At 32.9% G+C, this 27,791-nt stretch overlaps 1 long non-coding RNA gene across 1 annotated transcript; it reads left to right on the top strand.

Annotated features, from left to right (window-relative positions):
• The first annotated feature begins 303 nt into the window (after positions 1-303).
• LOC105856879 (uncharacterized) lies at positions 304-27,389 on the top strand. The gene is made up of 4 exons (XR_001147384.3): positions 304-370; positions 17,572-17,625; positions 25,302-25,384; positions 27,178-27,389. It is a non-coding gene; the product is annotated as an uncharacterized LOC105856879 (long non-coding RNA).
• Positions 27,390-27,791: the final 402 nt, after the last annotated feature.

Below are 27,791 nucleotides of genomic sequence, written 5' to 3'. Positions count from 1 at the left end.
ACTTCTTGTGGTGTGTAATGTCATCATCTACTGCCGATCCCTAGAACATTTACAAGGCAGATCAAATCATTGCTCAGTGTTGAATTCTGTTCAGACTGATTTTTTTTTCTTTTCTTCAAGAACAAATCTATGTTTTTTAAAATGTTATATATTTAATTTTATTAACCATTTATTTATGTATCTATTCATTTTTGAACTTAAATTTATCTCCTTCCTTTCCCTCCTTTTTTTTTTTTGTTGTTGTTGTTAATTGATGAGACATCATTGTTCCCTCTGCTGTTTTCCAAGAAGTCAGTCATTAACATTCTCTAGTTTCCATAGAAACAAATATTGCTCACTGGTGATGGTTGATCATGTATTTACTTACAAGGTAACTTTTATCTATGTCCTTAAAGAGTTAGCTTAAGATATTTGCCTCTCTTTAGAATGAACCCTTTTTAGTACTTTAGGTGCTCAGATCTTGTAATGATATGAAATAGCTAAAAAAAACACCTTCAAAAGAGTCAGATACTGCCATTCTTATGGATCAAATTTATCAGTATAGTTTTTAATATGAGATTAACATAAACTCATATTTAAATTAGGTGGTCATTTAGATATAAATTCCAGCATATCCTTTATAATGCTAAATATATTAAATTCTTAATTTAATTTGGTTGAGATGGGACCTATCTTAGCCATGTAATAATTTTCAGAAAATGACCTGTGGGATGAGGATGGCAATTAAACCCAAACTGAGGATACAGAACTGATCTAAGATATATGGTCTTTTGTAGATCCATTAAATGCATAATATAACTGCCATATGTTATTTTCACCAAGGAAATGACTGAAATGACATTTTAATATTTAATTATAATATAATATGGTCTTGTTTATAAAAAGTTATATTTTGATTCCAAGTAATATTTTATTTAATAAATGAGTTAACTGTGCAGGTTAATACACATATTGCACAAGGGCATGCTAATTAAATTGAAAATTAGCTCAGGGAAAAATTGTCATGAAATATTTTTAACGTGCTAAGAGCAAAGATTATTTGTGTATTTATAATACCTAATATCAATGTTTCAAAAACATCTTTCATATCCATTTTCTTTTGCAATTTAACTCTGTCTTGGTATGAGCTAGTATTTAAATTCAAAGGTAAGCTAGTATTTAAATTCAAAGCTAGTATTTGAATTCAAAGGTAAAACCACTGTTTTAAAATTTTATACAATTTAACAGAAAGGTTCATAAATCAGTATTTTCTGGGATTATTGTGGTTAACTTTCAGATTGTTCTTTGAAGCTTAACGAAAAAAGAAATTAAGCATTTTCAAAGACTCATTTGTCACTATATCATATCTCTTGCCCCCAATTTAATCATTACAGTATTCTTTTAATAAGGAAAAGCTATATAAATTTTCTGTCTCTCATATTCCTCATCAAAAGTTCCAGAATTGTTAATTGTTTTGCCAAAGAATTTATATTTTAAATAAGTAGGTACAACATTTTTTCTACTAAAAACCATAGTAATTGAAAGTGATTTTGTCTAGTTTACTGTTGAGACTTTGGTTTTATATCAGTGAGAATATTAATTATATTACTTCAGGAAACCATTATTAGCACCTTTAAGTTTCTCATCCCTGTCTTCCTCAATTCAGGAGTGGTCACCAAATGAAACAATAGGTTTGATTGGGAGCATAGTACCCTAAATATTATTTTTTAATATGGGCTGACTCTGTCTGACCAGGAAAAGCTCTGAGTAACAATCTTATCTTCTGCTGTTTAACATACAGAAATATTGGCTTTTTCATCTCTTTGAGTCTACTGATCTTTAGTAATTTAAATTACAGGCCACAGATGGAGAACCTTGCTTGTACCTTTGCTTGAAAACTGGCAGATTCTTGCCTGGTCTTATCTTTTTCTTATAGGATTTTGCTGGAAGTAGCAAAGAACTGAATTCTATGTTTTTCCAATCTGTCCCCCTACAGCTAACAAGTTCAAAGGCATTTGTTGTGACTCTTAATTAATTATCACTGGGTATAGCAAGTTCATCAAATATTTTTCCACAGAACAAGTGTCATAGCATATCAGCATATGATCCAACTTTTCTTCTGCCTGCTATACAAACATCAAGGCAATGCCATGTATTTTAAACTTTTATTGCTGAAAAGCTCCAATTCTAGGTCCTAATTTCTGTATTAGTTAGTCTTCAGGCTATACTACTGAAACAAAAGACCCATATTCAGTGGCTTGAATGGCATAAGAGTTTACTTCACATAAAACAGTATAAAAGTGAATTGTCCAGGGTTGGTGAAAATGATCTGCTCCGTGAAAACATTTAGGGATCCAGGTTCCTTTCATTTTGCTCAACCATCTCCACATATTCTGTCCTTGATCCTATTATTAATGTAGACTCGCATCCATATCCACCTTTCAGACAAGAAGAAGATGAATAAGAAATTCAGGTGATGATCCAGATCTTGCTCATTTAATTTCTTTGCATATACCACTGGTCCAGAATGAGTATATGGACACACCTACACTAAAAAACACTGAGAAAAATATCTCTCTGGGTTATCATCTTTTAAGTAAAACTTGGGGGTACTATTACTAAAGGGAAGAAAGGGGAAATAAGTGCAAGAGGGAAATTAGTACTCAAGGCCAAAAAAATGGCAGTTGTGAAAGATAGTGGCACAATTGAATGAAAAACTGCTATTTGCTATGCAAATGCTAGGTATTAAAAAATTATACTATTCATATGGCTGAAATAATTTTTTTTTCAGATCACATCCATTTCATTGTGCAATAGACTTCTTAAAGAAACTACAGTAGCTTGGTTTTAATATCTCCTATTCCATCAAATACAGGGTCTTCTGAGCAGCTTTCTAGCTCTCCGTAATGGCTTTGCTAGTTCTCTATCTTCATCTCTGAAATAATTTTATTAAGCTCTAAGTAACTTTCACCTATTTCCCCCTTTGTGTTCTTAACCCCAAATTTTTTCTAATACGTCCACTTGCTCATCTTTATCACATTCAAAATCTGATTTAAAATTTGCCTTCAGAAGATACCTGATTAACCTTGCATAATTTGCTATTTCTTACATTATCACTTTTTACTATGTTAATTTGCACTTACCTTTAATAATGTTATCAGATTTCAATTTTATATGCTATCTGCCACCTAGAGTGTAAGCTTTTCAGGGACAAGGATAAAGAGTTTTTTGTGTTTTTTTTTTTAACACATCTATTACATAAATAATTGTACATACTCCTTTTTTAAAATGTCACTTCTATGAGAAAAACAATAAATTTGTGCAAAAAGCACAGTGTTTGGTGATAAGAGTACCCTTCCCTGATCTGTCATTTAACTAGCTGTGTGTTCTAGGGGAAATAATTTAATTTTTGTGTTGCAATTGATGTTATTCTAATGATAAAGTCTAATGTCTCTTTCAACAGAGAAGTTTCTTAAAAGTTAACTTCTGGGACAATGTCATACTAGTTACTCAGCTTTGTCATTTAGAATGCTCAATAATATCCTGTTTCTATTTAAAGGTTTATATCATTTGTAAATATTTTACATGCATTTGTTTATCATGATATAAGACAGCATTGGTATGGAGAATATCACTGGATGACTTGAATCTGAAAATTTAATCAAATGGAAATTCTAGACCTAAACAATATAGTAAATAATATTACTAAAATTACCAAAAACAAACTATATGCAGGATAAGACTGGATTGGCATAATGAAAGACATATCAATATAAGTGGCATATCTGAAAATCTGGGAAAAATACAAATACATAAAGTAGATTAGGAGTAATGTGGAGAGCTGGACATGCTGGCTCATGCCTGTAGTCCTAGCTGCTCAGGAGGCTGAGGTGGGAGGATTACTTGATCCTAGGAGCTTGAGGCCGCAATAAGTTAGAATCCCACTACCACTGTACTTTGTACTACAGCCTAAGAGACAGAGTGAGAGACCTTTGTCTCTAAAAAAAAAAAAAAAAAAAAAAATGAAAAAAGAATAATGTAGGAAACAGTGAAAACACATATATTTTATGTCATAGTGAAAAGAAAAGGAGACAGTAAATGGACTAGAAGAAATATTAAATACCTGAAAATTGTCCAAAACTGTTCAAAGACATGAACCCACAGATTCATGAAGGTCTACAGATTATCTGCAGTATGAAAAAAAAAAAAAAATCACCCAAATCACATCACAATAATATTGCCAAAAAACCAAAAATAGAAAACCATTCAAGAAGCCAGATGAAAAAAGAAACTTCCTTTCAAGGGAGAAAAAATAACATCAACTGATGATTTGTTTGTCAAAGTAGCTGATGAAAGGTAGAACACACAATAATTGAACTAAATTTTGAAAGAAAATATCAGTTATATTTGAATTTTACTTTCAGGGAAAATAATCTCTAAAAGTGAAGATAATGGTCATGTTTATGATTAGGATGTAGATAGAAAATTGCAATTAACCCTCAGTTGCACTCTAACACAGAAAAAATGCTGAAAAAGTTACACCACTATAGTTTTCTCAAATATATCAGAAAGCCAAGGACAAAAAAATCCAAATGAACTAAAAGGTAGAATATGCAACCCCTTTCTAGGAGTTAGAAATTACAATTGCTTTCATCCTTGGTAAAACAGAAGGAAAAAAATGACCAGAGAACAGGGTAGGAAGAAAACAGTTAAAATTTTAATATTTTTTGATTGAGTGTGGCTTACGTTAATGTATTGAAATCCCAAGGACCTCTAGCCACAAAACAAAATTACATTAACTACCATTTATTATATTCAGTACTTCACTGAGTACTTGAGAATAATATTAATAATACTGAAAAGTAAGAGGCAGGGTAGGAGAAATGAGAGAAAAATCACTCTGAGGAATTCAGGGCACTCACCAAATGAAAGACAGTTGATGACATGGTAGTAATGCTGAGACGTGATATTGGGAGCTATTTCTTTCTCTGTAGAATTTTCTTCATAACCTTATTTTATTTTAATATATATGTGTAAATTATATTCATAAAATAACAATTCATTTAAAAAAAGATATCTAGCACTGTCATGAACTTGAAAGTATACTATGTTTTTCTACATAGGTTGACACATGACTGGCCATCCTAACTTCCATCTTAACTTGGTGTACAAACAAAGTTATTCTTTTAGTGATTTGAGTTTTTAGAGAGATTTTTTTAGGTCAGATTTTTCCCCTAATTAAACCTCCTGTTTTATCATTTTGAAAATTAATACCAGTTTATAGGGAATGCTAAGAAATGGCTTTTTGTATATTCAAGGCTGACTAAAACATCTGTTTCTTTCATTCTACTCACTTGTCCAATTTTGACTATTGAAATGGAGGCTCTTGAATTGGTATAATTCTTTATAAAAAATCCCTTCCATTTAGATTGAAGTAAGATTTTCATAATAATTCTTAAAACTCCTTTGCATTCTTTTATTCATTTATATATCCACTTGAATCTACAGTGATTTGTTTGAATATATACTATTGTATAAGCCTTTGTTCTAGAGAAGCACTGCTGGGTACATTGCTGTCTTGGGTTTGTAGATAAAATAGTACTGAGTTTCCTAAGATCCAATAGATGTTGGAACGATGAGCTAAAATATTCTACAGAGACATAGGAAGTTCTATATTGTCATGTGATTATTGGATCATCATTTATTTTATAATTCCAATGTCTGTTTAAGGTGAAAGCAAATTGTGAATATGCTAAAAAACAATGTTGGACATTGTTAAAACAAAAACTTTGGACAAATTAAATTTAACAGGGGTTAATTGAGCAAAGAACAATTCAAGAATTGGGTATTCCCCAGAACCAGAATAGATTCAGGGGTACTCTGAGGAGGCACAGGATCAGATAAAGTTAGTGGAAAGAAAAGGGAAAGTGACGTACAGAAAATAGAAATGAGGTAGAGAAATAGCCAGATTGGTTATAGCGAGGCGTTTACCATATTTGAACATGGTTTGAACAGTTGGCCACCTCTGATTGGCTGAAACTCTGCTGCTGTGATTGATTGGCTGAGACTTGGCTACTGATTACAGGATTAGGTTACACTCTGTTTACATATCTAGTTAGGCTACAGGTTAGTATGTATGGAGAAACCCTTAGGCCAAACTTAAAATATGTAAAGAGGCAGCTTTAGGTTAATTTTAATTTAATGACATATATAGTTTTGGTATATGAACATAATTTAAATTCAATATTTCAATACCTATCTATGAGATAGGTATTACCTCTATTTTCTGATTAAGTAAATGTAATACCATGGTTAAATAACTAGCTCAAGATAACATAGAAATCCTAGTTTCTCTGACAGCGAAGCCCATAGACTTTCTGTTACATTGTGTTTCCACATTTCCTGTTCTAAAGTGACTAATTTCACCCAAATCTACTAGGGTTATTTTTAGTAATATTGAATAGCTTGTTCACCAAATGTAATGTAATGCTTAGATCAAACATCAAGGAGAATTTATAGTAAATATATAGACTGTGCCATGCCAGCCTAAGAGAGGCACTTACCACATATGTCAGCCTCTGAACATTGCCCAAAGAGAAAGTATATCTTATTCTGACATCGATGTGCATAATAATAATAGGGCTAAAAATAAGAGTTGTCGGGGGTCTCCTGAATTGATGGGGAATTAATTCACTTTCTGTTCTGAAGTAATAGGCACTCCTTTCTCTTAATAATGACTCTTCAGAATTCATTAAACTAACAAGTCCATAATGATTGACAGACAGTGTTGACTACTGAACACAGCAATCTTTGTACTACCGTTTCATTTGTTCTCCTGTTTTGTTCTCATATCTTTGCCTCAGTGCAAGTTCTATTTCAATATGTCTGTCTTTTGAAGAGAACAAAGAATATTTTTACGACCTATATTCTTTCTCCACAAAGAAAAAGTTTAGAGCAGAAACACTAGCAATATTTTCAATATTTTATTAAATATTTGTATTTTTCCCTTTGATTATAGGTTCAGCATTTAGAACCTATATTCAGAGTCAAATGATGAATTGGCTGTGACATATTTGGTCCACAAATGTCAGTACAGATGTGTTGGTGGATACATTTCCATGTTATTAATTGTGCACTGATTTAGCTTTGGTAGCTGATATTTCAGTTAGCAGGAAAAGAATAGATCAGCTCAGTTCTAACCTAACAGACACAATCTCATTTCCTTCAACATTGGGATAAGACTCATTAATTTTAATAAAAACCCTTTTGTTCACTTCATGAAATGTTTCTAGTTTCTGTCATTTTTTGAATCCATTTAGATTTGTGATCTTAGGCTTCTTACCTCTGATAATTCATACAAGAACATCTTTCTTACCAGTATCTTTGTTTCATCATTAATGAATAACATCAAATCTGAGAAACATGCATTTACTATGTGTTCGAACATCTATTTGAAAATCTCATCTTTTAAAGCCAAAGGTGGAATATTTTTGCACATCTCGGTCCTCTAGAGGCTCTGTTCTATGTTTCCAGTATGCTGACAAGGGAACATTCTGCCAAGCAAACTTAATTTCCTTTCTTCCAAAATAACTCTAAATGTTTGCATTATCCTTTTCACATTTTCATACTGAGTCACTCCAGAGAAAAGGGATAAAGGGTTAAGGACACTGCTCAATATTATGCCTTATTACAAAAACTTTTTACTATAATGTTTATATTGTTGAAATAATTGTTGTAATATAACTGCATTTAGAGTAGCATAATGATCATAATTCATATTGCCTGCATTCAAATCTTAGCTTTGCCACTTAGAGCTGTGTAACTTTGGGCGAGTTAATGAATCCTTCTGTGTCTCAGTATTCTCATGCATAATGCAGATGTTAATTGCATTGTCTCTGTTGTGGGGATGGAATGTGTTAACAGATTTGAAGAGGTACAGAGCTTAGAAGACTCTCTGGCACATATTTAGAGTTCAAGAAATAGTAGTCATTTTTATTATTGTTGTTGATGTTGCTGATCTTGTTTTATTTGGGCACTAAATATCCACATACCATGGGTTGATAAGAGGAAATCCTTAAAAGTGTATAGAAATCCATTTGAGTCATCTATAAAAAAATATTCATCATTTTAACATAGAGTTGAAGCAGATCTTTGCAGATGTTTCTTTTCCACTCATAAATTTTCCAGTGGTAACATAATGCCCATCTTTTTTCTACATATTCCTTTATGCAACTTGAATGTGCACACGAAAGTATTGGAGCCTCAAGATTTTACTATGTGCATTTCAACAATCTCAAGTATACCTGAGAAAAAATTTCAAAATTATATTTTGGCAAATTTCATGATCCTCATTTCATCCAGGACTTCAGGGTCTTGCAGAAGGAAGTTTTTCTTCTAGTGATAGAGTATTTTTTCTCCTTGACAAGTTGCGAAAAAAAAAAAAAATATATATATATATATATATATATATATATATATATGTGTGTGTGTGTGTCTGTGTGTGTGTGTATATATATATATATATATATATATATACGTGTGTTTCATATTGTCTATAATTTTCAATATTTTCTAATTTCAAATTTTTGTGATATTTAGTACTTGCAAAAAGCCACATGTATATTTAAGTAGCTTTCTCTATAGTATTCAGTTGTAATGCCAGAAAAAGAGACACATTGTTTAATGTGGCTCATTTGGGGAAGAGTGATACCAACTGGTGGACATTTCAATATTGTCTTTTTGACAACAAAATAAAATATGAAGCGATATACGCTTTGAGGTTTTCAGATATTTACTAAAAATGTGCAGAGGAAGTAAGAGCAGGAGCATATAACTTCTAAACTTCAGTTTCTTTTCTCTTTTTATATTCAAAATTCCCTTTTATACCCAAATATATAGAAAACTACTTGAATATATTTTGTTTTCCTTCCCGTCAAAAGATTTTTGTGGTATCCTTTGAGACAACAAACTAATCTTCTTGTTACTTAACCATTGTTGAAAAATCACTAGGCTACAGAGATTTAGCTAAAAGGAATAAAATTAAAGTGTTTTTGTTTGTTTGTTTTTCTAAGACAAACTCTCACTCTGTTGCCCCAGGTAGAGTGCAGTGGCATCAATTATCATAGCTCACTGTAACCTCAACCTCCTGGGCTCAAGCAATCCTTCTCCTTCAGCCTCCCAAGTAGCTGGGGCTACATGCAGGTGCATGCCACCACATCACGCTAATTTTTATATTTTTCGTAGAGATAGGGTCTAACTCTTGCTCAAGCTGATCTTGAACTCCTGAGCTCAAGTGATTCTCCCTCTTTGGCCTCCTAGAGTCCTAGGTTTGAGCCACTGTGCCATGCCAAAAGTTCTTATTTTTAAAACCCCCAAATCAAGAACACCTCCCCGTTTGTTCTAAGGAACAACTTTTAGAATTGGGGCAAAATTCTAGCTGTTTTTTAAATTAGTCTTAAAAATGATGAGGGTACTAACTGTAATTTGTTACAAAGAGTCTGCTCTGTATCTTTCAAATAAAAGCTATTCAGATTCTAGGATTCTGAATGTTCTTCCTATGTGCTTCCATATCACACTTGGTTGTGTTTATTAATTATCTCATTATATAGTAATTATTTGTTTGTATACCTTATTGTTTTCACCTATGAAACTCTAGTACATTGCCCAGTAGTTGCTTAATAAATATTTCTTGAATAAATGAAATATTGTCCTTAGAATCAATAATACTATTTTACAATATGCCATTACTGATTTTTTATACTTATATCATGCTAGTCTAGACTATTTGAATACTTCTCATTTATAGGCAAGATTATTAGAGTACTTTTAAACATACTTTATAATCACCTGTATTTAGAAGTACTTTTTCTGTCATTCTATTGTCCCACCTCATTACCATTTAAAAGCTAGAGTGAAGAAAATAAAATGGCACTCAGATGTCCTGACATAGCCAGATACAGAGGATGAATACATTCAAAGCCAAAGGTGATTTGATACAATTGCATAAGTAAATATTAATTTCCAGATAAATGTACGTTATAGAGAAGCAATGAAATCCAAGAGGTTGGTTCCACAGGTAGAAAAGAACAATAGGTTATCAATAAGATTTTAAGTGAACAAGTTCTCCTCCCAATTTGACAGTGATCTAGGAATATAATTTCAGTAGAAGTGCTGGCAAGATTGGACCAGCTACGTGAAAAATTACACAGAAACTCTTCCATCAACTTAATGCTTCCCATCAGTGCTTATATTTTCACACATATAATAATATTTTAAAAGTAATTGAAGTTTGGATAATTTTTTCAGTAGGTTATTTCTTTGATTGTTCTTATCTTAAACTATGTGTTATAAGTTATGGTTATACAAACCTCACATCTACCATCCAAATAGGTAGTGCTGAAGAATTTAACTTACTCTGAGTAAGAATTTTACTTACTCTGAATAAGAACACATTCTAACACATCCAAAAGTAGCCATTTCTATATATAAAAGTACTCACTTATAGCAAATATGTTTAAATTCATAGAGAAGTTGGTGTGTATTTGTGCATGCGTACAAATCTATTTCTATTTAGAAATGGGAAAGATGAAGGAGAAGTGTTTGAGGACAGTTGCTTTATTCCTGAGGAAATAGTGATGATGTCTTTATATCTTCCTCTTTTCCCATGTTCTGTAGGATAAACCATATATCTCAACTATAATACTTGAAATCTGAAAACTTTGCAAGTAGGTAAGAGATAAGATACACTTTTTGTTAAATATGCATGCAAAGATTTTATGTCTTTGAAATGGTATGACTTCTAAGTTGAGGTGTTGTATAAAGAAGGAAAACTATTTTAAAATGGTTCTTGTGAATGATTTCCAGAGCCCACTTGTTAGTCATTTCAAATTTTAAATTTAGTAAGCAAAAGTAAACAGGAATTAATAACTGCAAACTCTTTTCTGTCATCACTACTTAATAGGTGCTGTCCTAAGCATTTTGCATAAATTTTCTCATTAACAAACCTAGGAATAGACACTATTATCCTTCACATTTTAAGAGTGTAAGATTAAAAAACTCAAGTAAGTTGCCCAAGGTCACATAGCTAATAAGAGTTGAGCCAGGATTCAAACTTGGGAGGTCAGACTTCAGAGGTCATAAAATTCTGTGTGTAATTTTTAAAAAAGAGAAAGCTAGGAGGTACCTTGAGATAAATTATAGAGTTCCCAGGTTTCTCATGCCTCAAAAATATAATTAAGGGCTTTAGCAGATCTGACTGCAATACTCAACTTAGGGAATATTGAACAATCATCACTAGGTGACAAGGGCTTTTTTGCATGAAGGTTATTGAGTTTATGAGTAAAAATCTCTGAGGCTTTGAGAGACTGAGCTGACATTTTTTATATAATTTTAGCAGTCACTTTAGTAACTTCTTACTAATTGGTCAGATAAAAGGAGATAGAAAAGACTAAAGTGGGTTGTGTTCAACTTCCTAAGTAATGGAATAAGTCTTACCGGCATGTATATGAAGTGCAGCTTGTCTGCTAGTAGTTTGGTTGTTATTGTAAAAGAGTGATAGAGAGATGGCATACAAAGAGTAGAAGGAAGCCACATGAATACCAACACTTGCAGAGCTCTCCAATTAATTGTCATTAGACATTTGTCATTCAGAGAGAGAACCAATGTCTTTGAGAGAAAGAATGCTGTCTGACTTCAGAAGAGTATATTGTAAGGTAATGCCAATTTCTATGAGAGCAGTGGGGGAGCCTGGCGACCCTGAAAAGGTTACTGATACCTATGAAGTCACGACTGAGAACCTCAAAATGAAGTAGTATGAGAGTCTCGGGTACATTTCAGATAACTGTCTATGCTTGAAAGCATCACAAAATCAGTTGTACCTCAAGTCACATTTGTCAAGCAAGACTTATTTTGAGTCTCAGATCATGTAAATCAAAAGATGTATTCTATGTGTCAGAGAAGGCCAAAATTCCTAGCTTAAAAGTCCACCTAGGGCAGCAGTTTTTAATGGGGGACGATTATATCCCTGAAAGGCATTTGTCAATGTCTGGAGACACTTGATTGTCACAGCGGAGGGAGATGCTAGTGGCATCTAGTGGAGAGAGAACAGAGATGCTGCAAACATCCGACAATGCACAGGACAGCTCCTGGCCGTAAAGAATTATCTGGGCCAAAATGCCAACAGTCAAAAGGTGAAAACCTCTGTTCTAAGAATAGAGACTTATTTGGAACAATTTCATCCATGAAGCCTTGACGCCTGGAAGGAACCATTTATTGAGAAGGCACAGTAACTATTGGGCTTATGAAAGCTTGTGCTTCTGGATTTTATGACTACACAAGTCTATTTATTGCTAAGAGAAATGATCAGGGAGATTTGGTTCATTGGGAATTCTACCTAGGTTAATTGAACGCTGGAGTTTTTATGAGAGCTGAGTACCAAGAATAATCAAAATTCTGAAACTTAGTATCAATCACTTTGTAAAAATAAAATAGTAACTGTAAGCATATAAATGTCATGTAAATTATTCAAAATTAGAATAATATAAATGTGGTTCTCTCAAAAATGCATTTTCAATACTCATGAGGTATAAGGTAAATGGCAGAGAGAATGTCAAATAGAGATGTTTTCTTTAAATATTATTTCTTCACATGTGATATAATTAAAATTTAAATATCAAAAATTTCAGTGAATTGCATTATCACAAGGCATTATTGCTTTCTTCTCTCAAAACTGCAATAGGATGTAATGATAATAATGTTTTTTCCCAAAGTTCTGAAATAAAATCATATGATTTTCCCCAAATTAAAGAATGCTGACCAAAATGCCTCTAGTGTTTTAATAAAAAATAATTCCCCTTATTATTTATAGAACGTACATTGAATTTATTTTTAAACTTGGTGGTAATCATACCAAAACTCTAATTCTGATTGATATAGTTGATTTCCTAGTCAAATGCCAAACTTTCTTTTTTCTGAGATTTAAGCCTTAAGAAGCATTATTAAGCATCTTTTAATAAATGCATGGCAATTTAGTACTGTTTGTAGTAGAATACATTTGAAAGTGAAAAGAATCTATATTATGTGTTCTGAATTTGGGGTCTAAAGATGGGCTTTGGGGGTCTCTGACTCCTCTAAAATTAAATGAAAAATTATGTATCTGAATGCACTTGCCCTTTCCCACTCCATATGGAAACATTTCATAGTTTTCAAAGGATTATGACAGATATTTAAACCACTGCCCTGGAGGAAGGTTAGAAAGGGCTTAGATCAGTCAGAAAAGTCTTGTTCTCTTTATTTTCTATCTGGAAATATAAAATTTAAACTGTCATATTTCCTATTGGGGCAGAGAACAAGAAAAGTAAAAATATTTTGTCATTATATGCTCATAAGGAATATTCATCTTTCTAAAACCTCAAATTTTCACAGTGTTCAGGATTTGTTTTTTAAAGCCAAACCAACAAAAACTGTGGTCTTAAAATATTTCTAGTTACTGCTGCCAAAGAATTGAGGATAAAGACACACACACACACACACTAACCAAAGTTTAATAATTCTACATGCAAATGAATGAAATCGGACCTCTCTTATACCATACAAAAATCAACTCAAAGTAGATTAAACATAAGACCCAAAACTATAAACCTCCTAGAAGAAAACACAAAGGAAAATGTTCATGACATTGATCTTGGCAATGATTTCATGGGTATAACACCAAACTCACAGGCAACAAAACCAAAAATAGGCAGATGGGACCACATTAAACTAAAATGCTTCTTCAAATCAAAGGAAACAATCAGTAGAATGAAAAAGCAACCTATAGAATGGGAGAAAATATTTGCAAACCATGTATATAATAAGGGATTAATTTCTAAATTATATAACTAAAACTCAACAGCAAAAACAAAACAAAACAAAACAAAAGCAGCAACAACAAAATAACCTGATTTTTAAAAGGGCAAAGGACTTGGATAGATATTTCCCCAAAGAAAACATATAAATTGCCTACTGGTATATGAAAAAGTGTTCAACATCACTAATCAACAGGGATATTCAAATTAAAACCACAATGGGCTATCACCTCACACCTATTAGGATGGCTGTTGTCAACAAAGCAAAACAAAACACAAATACAAGTATTAATTAAGTTGTGGAGAAATTGGACAATCCCACATTTTTATTGGAGATGTAAAATGATGTAGCCATTATATAAACCACTATGAAGGTTCCTCAAAAAAAAATATAGGATTACTATATGATTTAGCAAATTCACTTCTGGGTATATATCTAAAAGAATTAAAATTAGTATCTTAAAGAGCTATCTGCACTCCCATGTTCATTGTAGCATTATTCACAGTTGCCAAGAGATATGGAAACAACCCAAATATTCATTGACAGATGAATAGATAAAGAAAATATGGTATATCCATACACTGGATATACCATACATGGATATACCACGGATAATATGGTATTATCCATACCATAATATTATTCAGCCTTAAAAAGAAGAAAATTCTACCATTTGCAGCAGCATAGATAGATCTGGAGGACATTATGCTAAGTGAAATAAGTCAGTCACAAAAGGGCAAATACTGCATGATTTCATTTGCATGTCAAACTTACATGTTTATAGTTACATTTACAGAAGAAAATAGAATAGTGGTTGCCAGAAGACAGGGGGAACGGGTATGGAAATTTGTTTTTCGTGGGTATAAAGTTACAGTTAACCAAGATAAATAATTTCTAGAGATCTGCTGTACAGCATAGTGCCTATAGTTAAACATACAGTATCATACACTTAAAAAAGAAAAGAAAGTACCTAGGAATATATTTAACTAAGAAGGTAAAAGACCTCTACAGGGAGAACTATGAAATTCCGAAGAAGGAAATAGCAGAGGATGTAAGTAGGTGGAAGACCATGCCATCCCCATGGGTCACCAGAATCAACATTGTTAAAATGTCTATACTACCCAAAGTGACCTACAGAGTCAATGCAATCCCTATTAAAATACCATCATCATTTTTCATAGATATAGAAAAAATAGTTTTACACTTCCTATGGAACCAGAGAAGACCCCATATAGCAAAAGCAATCCTAGGCAATAAACACAAAATGGAAGGTATCAATTTACCAGACTTAAACTATACTACAAGGCTATAGTAATTTAAATAGCTTTTTACTGGCACAAGAACAGAGACATTGGCCAGTGGAACAGAACAGAGAACCCAGATATAAAACCATCCTCATATAGCCAACTAATCTTTGACAAAGCAGACAAAAACATACACTTTGGAAAAGAATTTGTATTCAATAAATGGTGCTGGAAAAATTGGATAGCCACATGTAGAAGACTGAAGCAGGACCTACACCTTTCACTTCTCACAAAAATCAACTCACGCTGGGAAACAGACTTGTACCATAGGTGTGAAACTACTAGAATTCAAGAAGAAAACATTGGAAATACTCTTCTAGACATTGGCCTAGGCAAAGAATTAATAAAGAAGACCCCAAAGGCAATCACAGCAGCAACAAAAATAAACAAAAGGGACCTGATCAAATTAAAAAGCTTCTGCACATCCAATGAAACTGTTAAGAGAGCAAACAGACAACCCACAGAATGGGAGAAAATTTTCGCAAGCTACATATCCGTAAGGGGCCAATAACAAGAATCTATTTAGAACTCGGGAAAATCAGCAAGGAAAAATCAAACAACCCTATCAAAAAGTGGGCAAAGGAAAAGAACAGAAATTTTTCAAAAGAAGACAGTATAATGGCCAACAAACATATGAAAAAATGCTCAACATTTCTAATCATCAGGGAAATGCAAATCAAAACTGCATTGAGATATCACTTATCTCCAGTAAGAATGGCCTTTATCAAAAAGTCCAAACAATAAATGTTGGTGTGGATGTGGAGAGATAAGAACACTCCTACACTGTTGGTGGGACTGCAAACTATTTCAACCTCTGTGGAAAGCAATATGGAGATACCCTAAAGAGATGCAAGCAAATCTACCATTTGATCCAGCAATCCCACTACTGGGCACCTACACAAAAGATCAAATGACACTCTATAAAAAAAAAAAACACCTGCACTCAAATGTTTATAGAATACAGTTCACAATTCCAAAGTCGTGGAAACAACCCAAATGCTCATCAATACATGAGTGGATTAATAAAATATGGTATATGTATACCATAGAGTACTACTATTCAGCTTTAAGAAACAATGGTGATATAGCACCTCGCGTATATTTCTGGATACAGCTGGAACCCATTCTACTAAGTGAAGTATCCCAAGAATGGAAAAACAAGCACCACATGTACTTACCAGCAAATTGTTATTAACTGATCAACACCTAAGTGGGCATATAGGAATAACATTTATCAGGTGTTGGGCAGGTGGGAGGGCGGAGGAGGGGATGGCTATATACAACCATAATGAGTGAGATGTGCACCGTCTGGGGGATGGTCACGCTTGCTGCTCTGACTTGAGGGGGGAGGGGTGGAATGGGTAATATACGTAATCTTAACATTCGTACCCCCATAATATGCTGAAATTAAAAAAAGGAAACAAATCGTTAAGGGGGTTGATCTTATGTTAAGTATTCTTACCACTATGCATGCACACACAGGTATGCACACACAAAGAAAAAGGACTCGAGGAAATTTTTCGAAGTGATGGATGTGTTTATTATCTTGATTGTGATGATGATATCACACGTGTATGCATATGTCCAAACTCATCAACTTGTATACATTAAATACATGTTGTTATTTGAATGTAAGTTGTAACTCAGTAAAGCTATAAAAAATCCAATTTTAAAACCAAAGTAGTATAAAACAAACTTTTTAGGTACAAACCATGGCAATCCAAACACTGCAGTTGTAATCACTTGCAATTAATCTATTGTAGTTTCTATCTCTATAGAAAATAAATATATATTGATGTTATGATTTTTTGGTTTTTGTTTAATAATATTGGACTTATTTTTTTAAATCTTTCTCATAACACTCTGGATTTCTATTGTGTTAATTATGTCATTCTGTGTTACATTATGCTTAGTTGCAACCATATCTCTTTATTTTATATGAGATTAACCTCTGGAAGTCAGGTATGTTTTGTTGTTCAGATGTTTTCTATCAGAGAACTTTTCCAAATGAAAGTGCTCAAAACTGTTGAATTTGTATACTCTACTAGCACTTCAAATTTGATCAAAATCGTTCTTTGAAGAACAGCATAGAACAAAAAATAAAATTTGTTAGATATTAAAAAGGACTTACTTTGCTCACAGGGCAAATTCATATTCCAATTTGGAGAAATAATTCAGATTTTTAAATATGTGGTCTAGTAATGCACAGAAAGAAGATGTTGAATTTCAAATTAAGGACTCCTTCCATTTGGTTAGAGTTTAGCTCAAACAAGAAGATACATAGAAAAAGGAAACACTGTGACAAGTATCAGATTTAAAATGGCATAAATTACTTTGTTACTTAAAAAATTTTTACTTCATATGATCCAGACTGGCTATATTTGGAAAAATGATGAATTCTATTCCATTTGCTTTTTTCTTGTCTCTGCTCTTCTCTTCACAGTGATAATTGTGGGCTGCAAACACAAGAGTCAAAATATGCAGATATTGCAGACCAGTGAGTAAATTAAGGATATGCCCACTGAGACAATCTTGCTTTCATATAACATGCATTTTTTATTATAATGTGTAAAATTGAGACTGCAAAACTGAAAACGAAATCTCAGTGTAAATTTATTTTCCTATGTGTAAACCTTTACTGGCAAAAACAAAGGTTCACCATTCAAAGTGTCGGTGAGCCAACTACAGATTTACAGAACATTCTCAACTTGACTACAGAGAACTAAATTAAAAACAAACTTGTATAATTCTTCAGTAACTATTCTACCGCTTTCCCAGATGCTGTAGCTTATTAACAGGTGTTACATTACCCTAGCCAGCTGTCAATACCTCCTATCACCACGGTGGATGAAAAATATATGTACAGAAATTCAACAAATATATTCCCCTGATATCCTTCTCCATTACATTTTCAAGTTAGATAATGTCAACTTTGCTTATCTATCATCTTCATTCTGATTCATTATTCAAAGCAAAGATGTTCAAAATTCATATTTTTAAAAAAGTTTATTTTTTCAATCTTTGTTATCGTTGATAAAAACTAACAAAATGCAGTTTAAGACAGAAATATGTTCATTGCTATGCAAACACAAACTTTTAGTAAATTTTTCCACAAGTTAAATTATGGGAAAAAGTACCATGAAATTGCATTTATTTTCACAATGTGTTTTCCTCTTTTTAGTTACATGCTTCTATTTGATCCCTGTGTCCTTTAAAAGACCCCAAGTCAACTATACTTCTTGCTTTTCTCTTTTGTGAATTCTCTATACAGACTATCTTTGGCATAGATATACTAAGAAATAATTAAATTTAGAACTCTGATATATTCTTTGCTCCTCAAGTAAATCATGTATACCTTTCCAAATGCCTTACTTGACAGTTAATAAACATGTTTTTATTCCTACTCAGTTGATCAAATTTTCCCCCAACCATATCTTTAAATTCATGTCTCCCACCTGAATATACTTGAAAGTGATTCTTGGAAGTGGTGACTTCATATCAAAGTCAATTTCTTTACAAAAATTCTGGCCCATGAAAGTCAAGTTCTGTGTGACTGGTTACTCACACAGCACAGAGGTTCGACAATAAAACCTGAATAGAATACATCCCAGGGAACAACCTTCTTAACAAATAAGCTAGTCTACTTCCAAGGTCAAGTGTTTTTCAGAATCAGACCTTTTCTCTGAGGGGCTTTATTATATCAGACAGTTTCCAAAGGGAATAAAAATAGTCTTTTAAGTATTTTGAGCTGTATCTCATTCTCTCTTCATCTGATAATCAGATATTAGAGATTTATGTAATCATATGTCTGGAAGGGATTTAAAACGACTTTTTCCTTTTTGTTGTATTTTTTCACAGGTGCTTGAAAAATAAGTAGTCTCTCAAATGATAATTTATGTCCTTTCTAGGTTAAAAAAAAAGAGAAAAACCCATAATATATTCATATCCTTCCCAATACAAGGGGGTTTCAGGTTTTGAGATACAGTGTTTGAAATGAGAGAAAGTTTTTTAATCCTCCTCTTCCATTTTAGTCAGATAAAAAATGGCATCTTATATTAAATGATTGATTCAATTTTTTCTAGGCATAACTGCATAGCTTTAACTTCCTTCTTTTAATGAAGTAGCAAGGAGTTTAATAATATCTTATATATTGAAAAAAATTTTAAATAATTGTTTTACTTTTATTCTTTAAAAAGGCAATGTTAGGTAAATATTGTTAACCCCGTATATCTGGATATTAAGACCAAGATTTTTTTTTTATTTCACCATATTATGGGGTACAAATTTTAAGGTTGTGTATAATGCCATTGCTCCCCCTCTCCTCCTAAGTCTGAGCTTCAAGCGTGGCCATCCCCCAGATGGTGCACATCTCACTCATTATGTATGTATATACCCACCCCAAGATATTGAAATAACTTGTCAAGGTCTCAAAGAAAACCACTATTGCAATAGGGTCTTTAAATATAGGTTAATTGCAATTATCTAATTGTTAAGCACACACTTATGTCACCAATAGAACTCTATACCCTGGACTAGCAGAGATAGTACAGGAATAAAACTAAAGTTACATTGGCACTTTCAGACACTGGCTTGGAGAAAGTAACTGGTTATGGAGTTCCTAGTCATGGGATAAATGAGATGTAAATAATAATATTAAATATATTAGTTCTATTAGAAGCACCAAATCTGAGTATCATATTTTAGCTGTACTTTCTCCCAAGCTTTAATTTTCACCTTTTTCCTAATAATCAACATCTATTTATACTAAATAAACCTCACCATTTACATATTATTATCACTATATTTTCCTAGTTATCATTGTTAAGTGCTAAGGAAAAAGTACTAAAATTTTACTTGCTACCATAAAAATATTCTGCAATGATTTCTTAAATGAAAGGTTTCAAAATAGGATCATCATTTCAGCGAGTTAAAATCAGGCATGTATCAAGACAGAATATATAAACTGACATGTCTCAAAGGAAACTCACATAAATTTATCTGAAAAAAAGAACCTAAAAAATGAAGTATTGCTTATACGCTATATACATATTAAATGTTACTACAGGGGAAGGGTCTTTCATTAAACTATGACTCTTTTGAGTATTATCTTAATTTCTAACAATGTTTTTTCTATATGTATTAAGTGTGATATATACTAATTAATTAAAAACATTTATAATTTTCCTAATAGCTATTTATTGGAAAAACAAGCACCACATATACTCACCAGCAAACTGGTATTAACTGAGCAGCACCTAAGTGGACACGTAAGTACTACAGTAATAGAGTATTGGGGAAGGGGGAAGGAGAGGGGGGCGGGTATATACATACATAATGAGTGACATGTGCACCATCTGAGGAATGGTCATGCTGGAAACTCAGACTTGTAGGGGGAGGGGGGAAAGGGCATTTATTGAAACCTTAAAATCTGTACCCCCATAATATGCCAAAATAAAAAAAAATAATAATTGTACTTTGAAACTCACTATATATATATATATATATATATATCCTGTATATAGCTTCATATTTTTAAAGCAAGATAATAGATAATTGTTTAAGCATTTATCTCATAGTCTTTTATATGCCTTATTATAAATATGATATACCCTGACATAGGCTATCAGTGGGGTATTCAAATGGAAAACGCACAACTTTTTTCAGGCTGGAATGCCAAACAAAAGTACTTTTAAGACTTTAATGTCCTTATAAGAAGAAACATGAGATAGCTTGCTTCCTTTCTGTGTTCTTAACCATGTGAGGATACTTTGGGAAGATGGACAACTACAAACCAGGAAGAGGGCCTTCAGCAGGAACTCCATCGTGCTGGCCCCTGATCTAGAACTTCTAGCCTCCAGAACTATGATAAATAAATGTTTGTTGTTTAATCCAAGAGAAAAAAACCACCCAAATAAATAAACAAAAAGATCAAAACCATTATTATATGAAATCCTTTGTTATGGATAAAATCATACTCAAAATTCAATACTCCCTGTCAAAAAAAGTCAGTGTTAGAGAGGGGAAAATTCGAGTGAGACCAGAATTTTTACCTCAGCGTTGTAAAGTTTCCAGTGCATAGGTAAAACCTCATAACTTGATAAAAGTACACTCACTTTTGCCCAAAAAATGAATTGAATAAAATATATTGTCAATATTTTATCACCTATATCAATAAAGGGGAACAAAGGATGGGATAGTTTAGAACCATAATTAATCCAAAATACATCACATTTAGTTTGCAATAAAATAGATTGCATTTTTTTCTTACCTTACTAATCTGTTTTATTAAAGTGAGATCTGAAACTAATTTACAGTATTTTGGCACATATGCTCTAAGGTGGCTCAACATGACCTAGGTGACAAGTTGTAAAGCATTTTTAGATCAAAATATTTTCCCCATTAATCTTTAAATTAGAAAAAAATATTTATTTACTAGCAATGGTATATTCAGATTCTGTAATACCTAATGTTTATACAACTTGGAGCCCTCTTTAAGTAAAAGAATACAAATTTATAAATATGAAATTAGGCACAAAAGTGAATCTTGACTGAAAGTGGTCACAATTGATTGCAGTCAAATAACCAACTGTTGCAAATTTCACAAAATCATGTCAACATGTTTCTAAAGCCCTTGGAAGAAACCAATGCAAATGAAGGGTCCTCAAACTTGAGCTTCAGTGGCTTTACTGTAAATCTTCCCAAATCTTCAGGCAATCTGAAGTGTACTTCTAGGCCTAAAGATACATGGAGATGACAATTTGTATGTTGTCCAGACAGATGTCATTGAGGAACTCATGACACCATAGGGAATGACAGCAAGAAGGAGAGGTTGCCTTGGATGGGGCCTCTAGCAGGGCACAGAAGCATTGGCTAGCAGCAAGTTATTCAAGGAGCAGTGGAGTTGAACATTGTAGGGGTGAGAGTATGGAGAATACAGCAGCAAGAAGGAATTTGTACTTGTGATCATTTTTTTTTTAATTTTCATTTTTGTTTTCCTTTTTTTTAAATTCAGGATATTATGGGGGTACAAACATTTTGATTACATGAAATGTGTTTGAGTCACTCAAGCCAGGGCTACAAGCATGTACTTTCCCCACACAGTGTGCCCGTTTCCATTAGCTGTGGGTTTACCCTCCCACCCTCTACCCTGCCATCCTTCCACCTGACAGGCACCCAGTGAGTATTACTGTCATGTGAGCACCTTAGTGTTGATCAGTTAATACCGGTTTGATGGCAAGTACATGTGGTGCTTGCTTTTCTATACTTGTGATACCTCACTTTGAAGGATGAGCTCAATCTCTATCCAGGATAATATAAGAGATGCTAGGTCACCATTGTTTTTTGTGGTTGAGTAGTATTCTATGGTATACATATTTCATTTTATTAATCCACTCATATATTGATGGACATTTGGGTTATTTCCACATCTTTGCAATTGTAAATTGTGCTGCTATAAACACTCAAGTGCAGATGTCTTTATTATAGAATGTCTTTTTTTCCTTTGTATAAATGGCTAGTAGTGGGATTGCTGGATCAAATGGTATTTCCATTTTTAGCTCTTTGAGGCATCTCCAAATTACTTTCCAGAGGAGTTTTACTAATTTGCTGTCCCACCAGCAGTGTAAGAGTGTTCCAATCTCTCCACATCCACATCATTTCTAAATAACGTGAATGAAAGAGGAGACTAACCCAGCCCAAAATTCTAAGCAAAATTTCTTCTATTTTGGGGTCTACTGCTTAAAAATTACCAATAGTTTGAAAGGCAATTTAGTGGGAACTGATTAAGCAAGCATACCTCTTTAGTTTTTTTTTTTTTTATTTTGGCATATTATGGGGGTACAGATTTTAAGGTTACAATAAATGCCCGTTTCCCCCCGCCAAAAGTCTGAGTCTCCATCATGACCATCCCCCAGATGGTGCACATCTCACTCATTATGTATGTATATACCCGCCCCCCTCCCCCCTCCCACCTGCCCAATACCCTATTACTGTAGTACCTATGTGTCCACTTAGGTGCTGCTCAGTTAATACCAGTTTGCTGGAGAATATATCTGGTGCTTTTTTTTCCATTCTTGGGATACTTCACTTAGTAGTATGGGTTCCAGCTCTAACCAGGAAAATATAAGATGTGCTATATCACCATTGTTTCTTAGAGCTGAATAGTACTCCATGGTATACATATACCACATTTTATTAATCCATTCTTGGATTGATGGGCCCTTGGGCTGTTTCCACAGCCTTGCAATTATGAATTGTGCTGCTATAAACATTCGAGTGCAGGTGTCTTTTTTGTAGAGTGTCATTGGATCATTTGAGTAGATGCCCAGCAATGGGATTGCTGGATCAAATGGTAGATTCACTTGTATCGCTTTAAGGTATCTCCATATTGCTTTCCACAGAGGTTGAACTAGTTTGCAGTCCCACCAGCAGTGTAGGAGTGTTCCTCTCTCTCCGCAACCACGCCAGCATTTATTGTTGGGAGATTTTTTGATAAAGGCCATTCTCACTGGGGTTAAGTGATATCTCATTGTGGTTTTGATTTGCATTTCCCTGATGATTAGAGATGTTGAGCATTTTTTCATATGTTTGTTGGCCATTCTTCTGTCTTCTTTAGAAAAGTTTCTGTTCAAGTCCTTTGCCCACTTTTTAATGGGGTTATTTGATTTTTTCTTCCTGATTTTCATGAGTTCTAAGTATATTCTAGTTATCAGTCCCTTATCGGATGCATAGGATGCAAAAATTTTCTCCCATTCTGTAGGTTGTCTGTTTACTTTCATGACTATTTCTTTGGCTGTGCAGAAGCTTTGTAGTTTGATCATGTCCCATTTATTTATTTTTGTTGCTGCTGTGATTGCCTTTGGGGACTTCTTCATAAACTCTTTTCCCAGGCTGATGTCTAGGAGAGTGTTTCCAACTTTTTCCTCTAGAGTTCTAATAGTTTCATACCTTAGGTTTAAGTCTGTTATCCAGCGTGAGTTGGTGTTTTAATGCAAAATACTTTCAAATCTTGACAACAGGAGTTAACAAGCAGTGCCTCAGTTTCCAGAGGTATGGTTTATTCTAATAGTGCTGAGTTACATAGACCAGTAATTTTGAGAATATTGCAGTCAATAATCTTTTATTCTGCTTGCAAAGTTATTAGCTGATTGCTGGGATGTAACCGTGGCTCTTCTTTCTATCTCTATTTCAAACACATGCTACATTCACTATTAGAAAGTAAACATATTATCACTGAGGAAGAAAATCCACTGAGATTTTATGTGGCACAGAGAACATTCCTCATGTATAATTGTTTATTTAGCAACTTTACTAACACATGAATCCATCAGATCATTCAGAAAACAGAAGGGTAGTGTACAGCTTGTTTAAAAGATCATTTCCTCTTACTCTTGATCTCCTATAGTATAGTCAGCCCAGGGAAATTCTACTTCTTTTACTTGTGCAATCTTTCATTTAAAAATCATTTCTTGGATTAATTTTTAAATGTACATCTCAGTATTGACTTATGTAAGTAATGGAAAATTGGATGAAATATTCCTACTATGAGTGGCATAATAAAAATAAAAAGTATAATATGAATAATATAAACATTTAACTTATCATTTATGTTCTAGCTCCTTACACAGTATTTCACTGGATAAAAGTCTGTAAAATAGCTGCTATTATTTACTCCTATTTTAACTTATGCAGAAACTCTGTCTTTATGGGATTAAATAACTGACTCAAAGTCATACAATTAAAAATACTAAATTCCTAACACATTTCATGCTCATTGTATGCTGTGTTGATCTAAGTTATTTATATTATAAATATTAGTATATTAATAAATTAGTATATTATAAATATTAGTACATTAATATAGGAATCATCATAATAATTCTATGAGGTAAGTAGTAATACTATTTCTGTTATTAGATGAAGGAACTGAGACACAGAGAGGCTAAATAATTTGGCCAGGGTCACATAGCAACTAAGCGGCAGACTCAGAGTTTATAACAAGCTGGTTAGACTGTAGAGTCCATCCTGTTAGCCACTACACTTAAAATGTGTTTACTGAGAAAGCAGTATTAATTAACATTAATTGATCTCAAGATGTCCTAGAACTAGCCAGTCTAAGGAAAGCAGAAAATGAAAAGAAAAATGATAATAAGAGTGTGGTTCTTTCCTCAACAGGACACAAACTACCACTCTGTCCTTGCAACTCATATTGAAAGTGATAAACTTAAGTCTGATTCTAGACCCAAATGAAAGTCAAGGTAAGACCTAACTCTGAATAAATAAGATTGGCAAATGTTGTATTTGGTTGAAGTGTCAGGTATATCTGAGATATTTGTTTAACATTATATATATATTTAAAAAGTAATTCATATAATTACAGACTAAAACACAAGTGATCAACTCAATCAGTAGAAGAAAATATTTGAAAAATTCAACACTTAAACATGAAAAAACTACTCAGCTACCTAGGAATATGAAACTCTCTCAATTTGTTAAAGAGCTCTACAAAAAGCATACAGTTCACATCATATTTAGTGGTGAAAAAGACAATATTTCCCCCCTAAGATAAAAAATGTTTTTTTTTTAAATCAAGGATGTCCATTATCACTACTTCTATTCAACAAATTTACTGGAGTTTCTAGACAGTGCAATAGGAAAGCAAAAGAAACGGATGTTATTCAGATTAGAATGGAAGAAAAAATTTCCTTCATTTTTACAACATGATTATCTATGTAGAAAATCCTAAGATAGCTACAAATATCTTAGTAGAACTAGTAAATAGTCTTAAGAAAATCTTAGCATAAAAATGAATATGCAAAAGCTAATTGTATAATATATCTGTGTATGACCAACCAAAATTTGAATTTAAATGATAAAATATACCAAAATACAATCTGTAATATTAATTACATCAAAAATATAAAATATTTAGGAAATGTTGATAAACATGTACGTAACATATATAGTGAAAACAGCAAAACATTGCTGAGAGCAATTAAACAACACCTAAATAAATGTAGAGTTATACTCGATGTAAAAAAAACCTGTGTTAAGTTGTCATTTTTTTCTCATGCTGATTTAAATACACCACATCCTAATCAATATCCAAAAAGGGCTTTTTAGAAAAAAAAAAGAAAAAGAGAAGAATTTTGTAGGCTAATTCTAAAATTTATATGGAAATGCAAAGAAGCAAAAATGATCAAAACAAATTTGGAAAAAAAGAACAATTTTAGAGGACTTATGCTATCAGATGTCTATATTTATTGTAAAGTTACTATAGTAAAAACAGTGTGAGATTGGTGTAAAGATAGATCATATAGAACAGAGAGGCCAGAAATAAACACATATGTCTGGGCAATTACATTTTCAAAAGGTTTCCAAGTCACTGATGAAATCATTCTTTTCCAAAAGAAAGATACTGGAGTTAGTACCATCTAAGGGGTAATAGACTAGACACCAGAATTAGATCGTCTGCTTTTGTACACAGGTCATATTTTGTAACAACTGTGTAACAGTGTAGGTAAGTTTATTACCTCTCCCTATCTCAGTTTCTTCATGGTAAAATAGGAGTAGTAACATGACCGTTTTCATTTTAAGAATTAAAAGTGTCATTATAATGCTTATAAAGCAGTGACTGGAGCATAGTTAGCATCGTACATTTCCTTGCATTACCCAATAGTAAAGAAAATGGAATTCTGTAATGCCTGGTGCACTGATTTCACACAATAAGTTGTCACTGAATTGTGTGACACATTGATATTTGATCCTTCTTTGAATTAAGGCATTTATAGTAAATAGCGGTCTCTCTAAAGTTACTCTAGTTATGGATTCCTTTTAGCTCTAAAAGGGTTATTGGTATTATGGACTTTTTTGTGCCTATCATTATGTGGAAGCACACATTACTGCTGCCAGACTGGTTTCAAAGCAAAACATACTTTTTCACTAAAGACTCTATAATTTAATATTGTCTAAGGTGTAAAAGCTAGTGATATATAGCAAAGACTTTTGAGGTATTTTATAATTTAATTGGTCTTTTTCTTCTCTTTTTTAGAATTCATTGCAGATTAAAGTAGGCATTATGGTTTCAATAGAACAAAAGAGTTATCTTCAAAACATGTCACAACTGCCTGAGAAAGCTGATAATAAGAAGCTGCTAATAAGGACCTGCTAATAAGCAGCTCAAAAGTACCTCAAAATAACTCTACCATGAGTTTCTCCATCCCCCAGTTCAACCTGAACACATCAAAGAGGAAGAATACAGAAGAGAATTGCATATTGATTATTACCTGCGTTTTTGTTGTGGGGATCTTTTGTTGCGCACAGTTTGAGAAGCTTAATATGTATGAAAGAGGAAAATAGCTTAAGTGTAATGAAAAGTGAGTCCCATTATTAATAGAATGTTTCTATCTTTACCTCATGGGCTATAAGAGCTAGGATAATGCTTTTCTTCTTCTTCTTCTTTTTTTTTTTTTTTTTTTTTTTTTTGAACATAAACCTGAATTTGATTAGACCTTGGTTGACATACTTGCAGAATCCAGGGTGTGGGGATGCATTCCAATTAAAATCACATCTAATAAAGTTGGTGATAAAACTTCCTAGATGGGGCGATAAAAAAACCCCACTAGATTAAATTGAGTCCTTAGTAGATATTAGTTATATCATGGC

This window comes from Microcebus murinus, chromosome 10 (assembly GCF_040939455.1).
Source record: "Microcebus murinus isolate Inina chromosome 10, M.murinus_Inina_mat1.0, whole genome shotgun sequence".
NCBI classification, from domain to species: domain Eukaryota; kingdom Metazoa; phylum Chordata; class Mammalia; order Primates; family Cheirogaleidae; genus Microcebus; species Microcebus murinus.
This window is presented reverse-complemented; position numbering and strand designations above follow the sequence as displayed.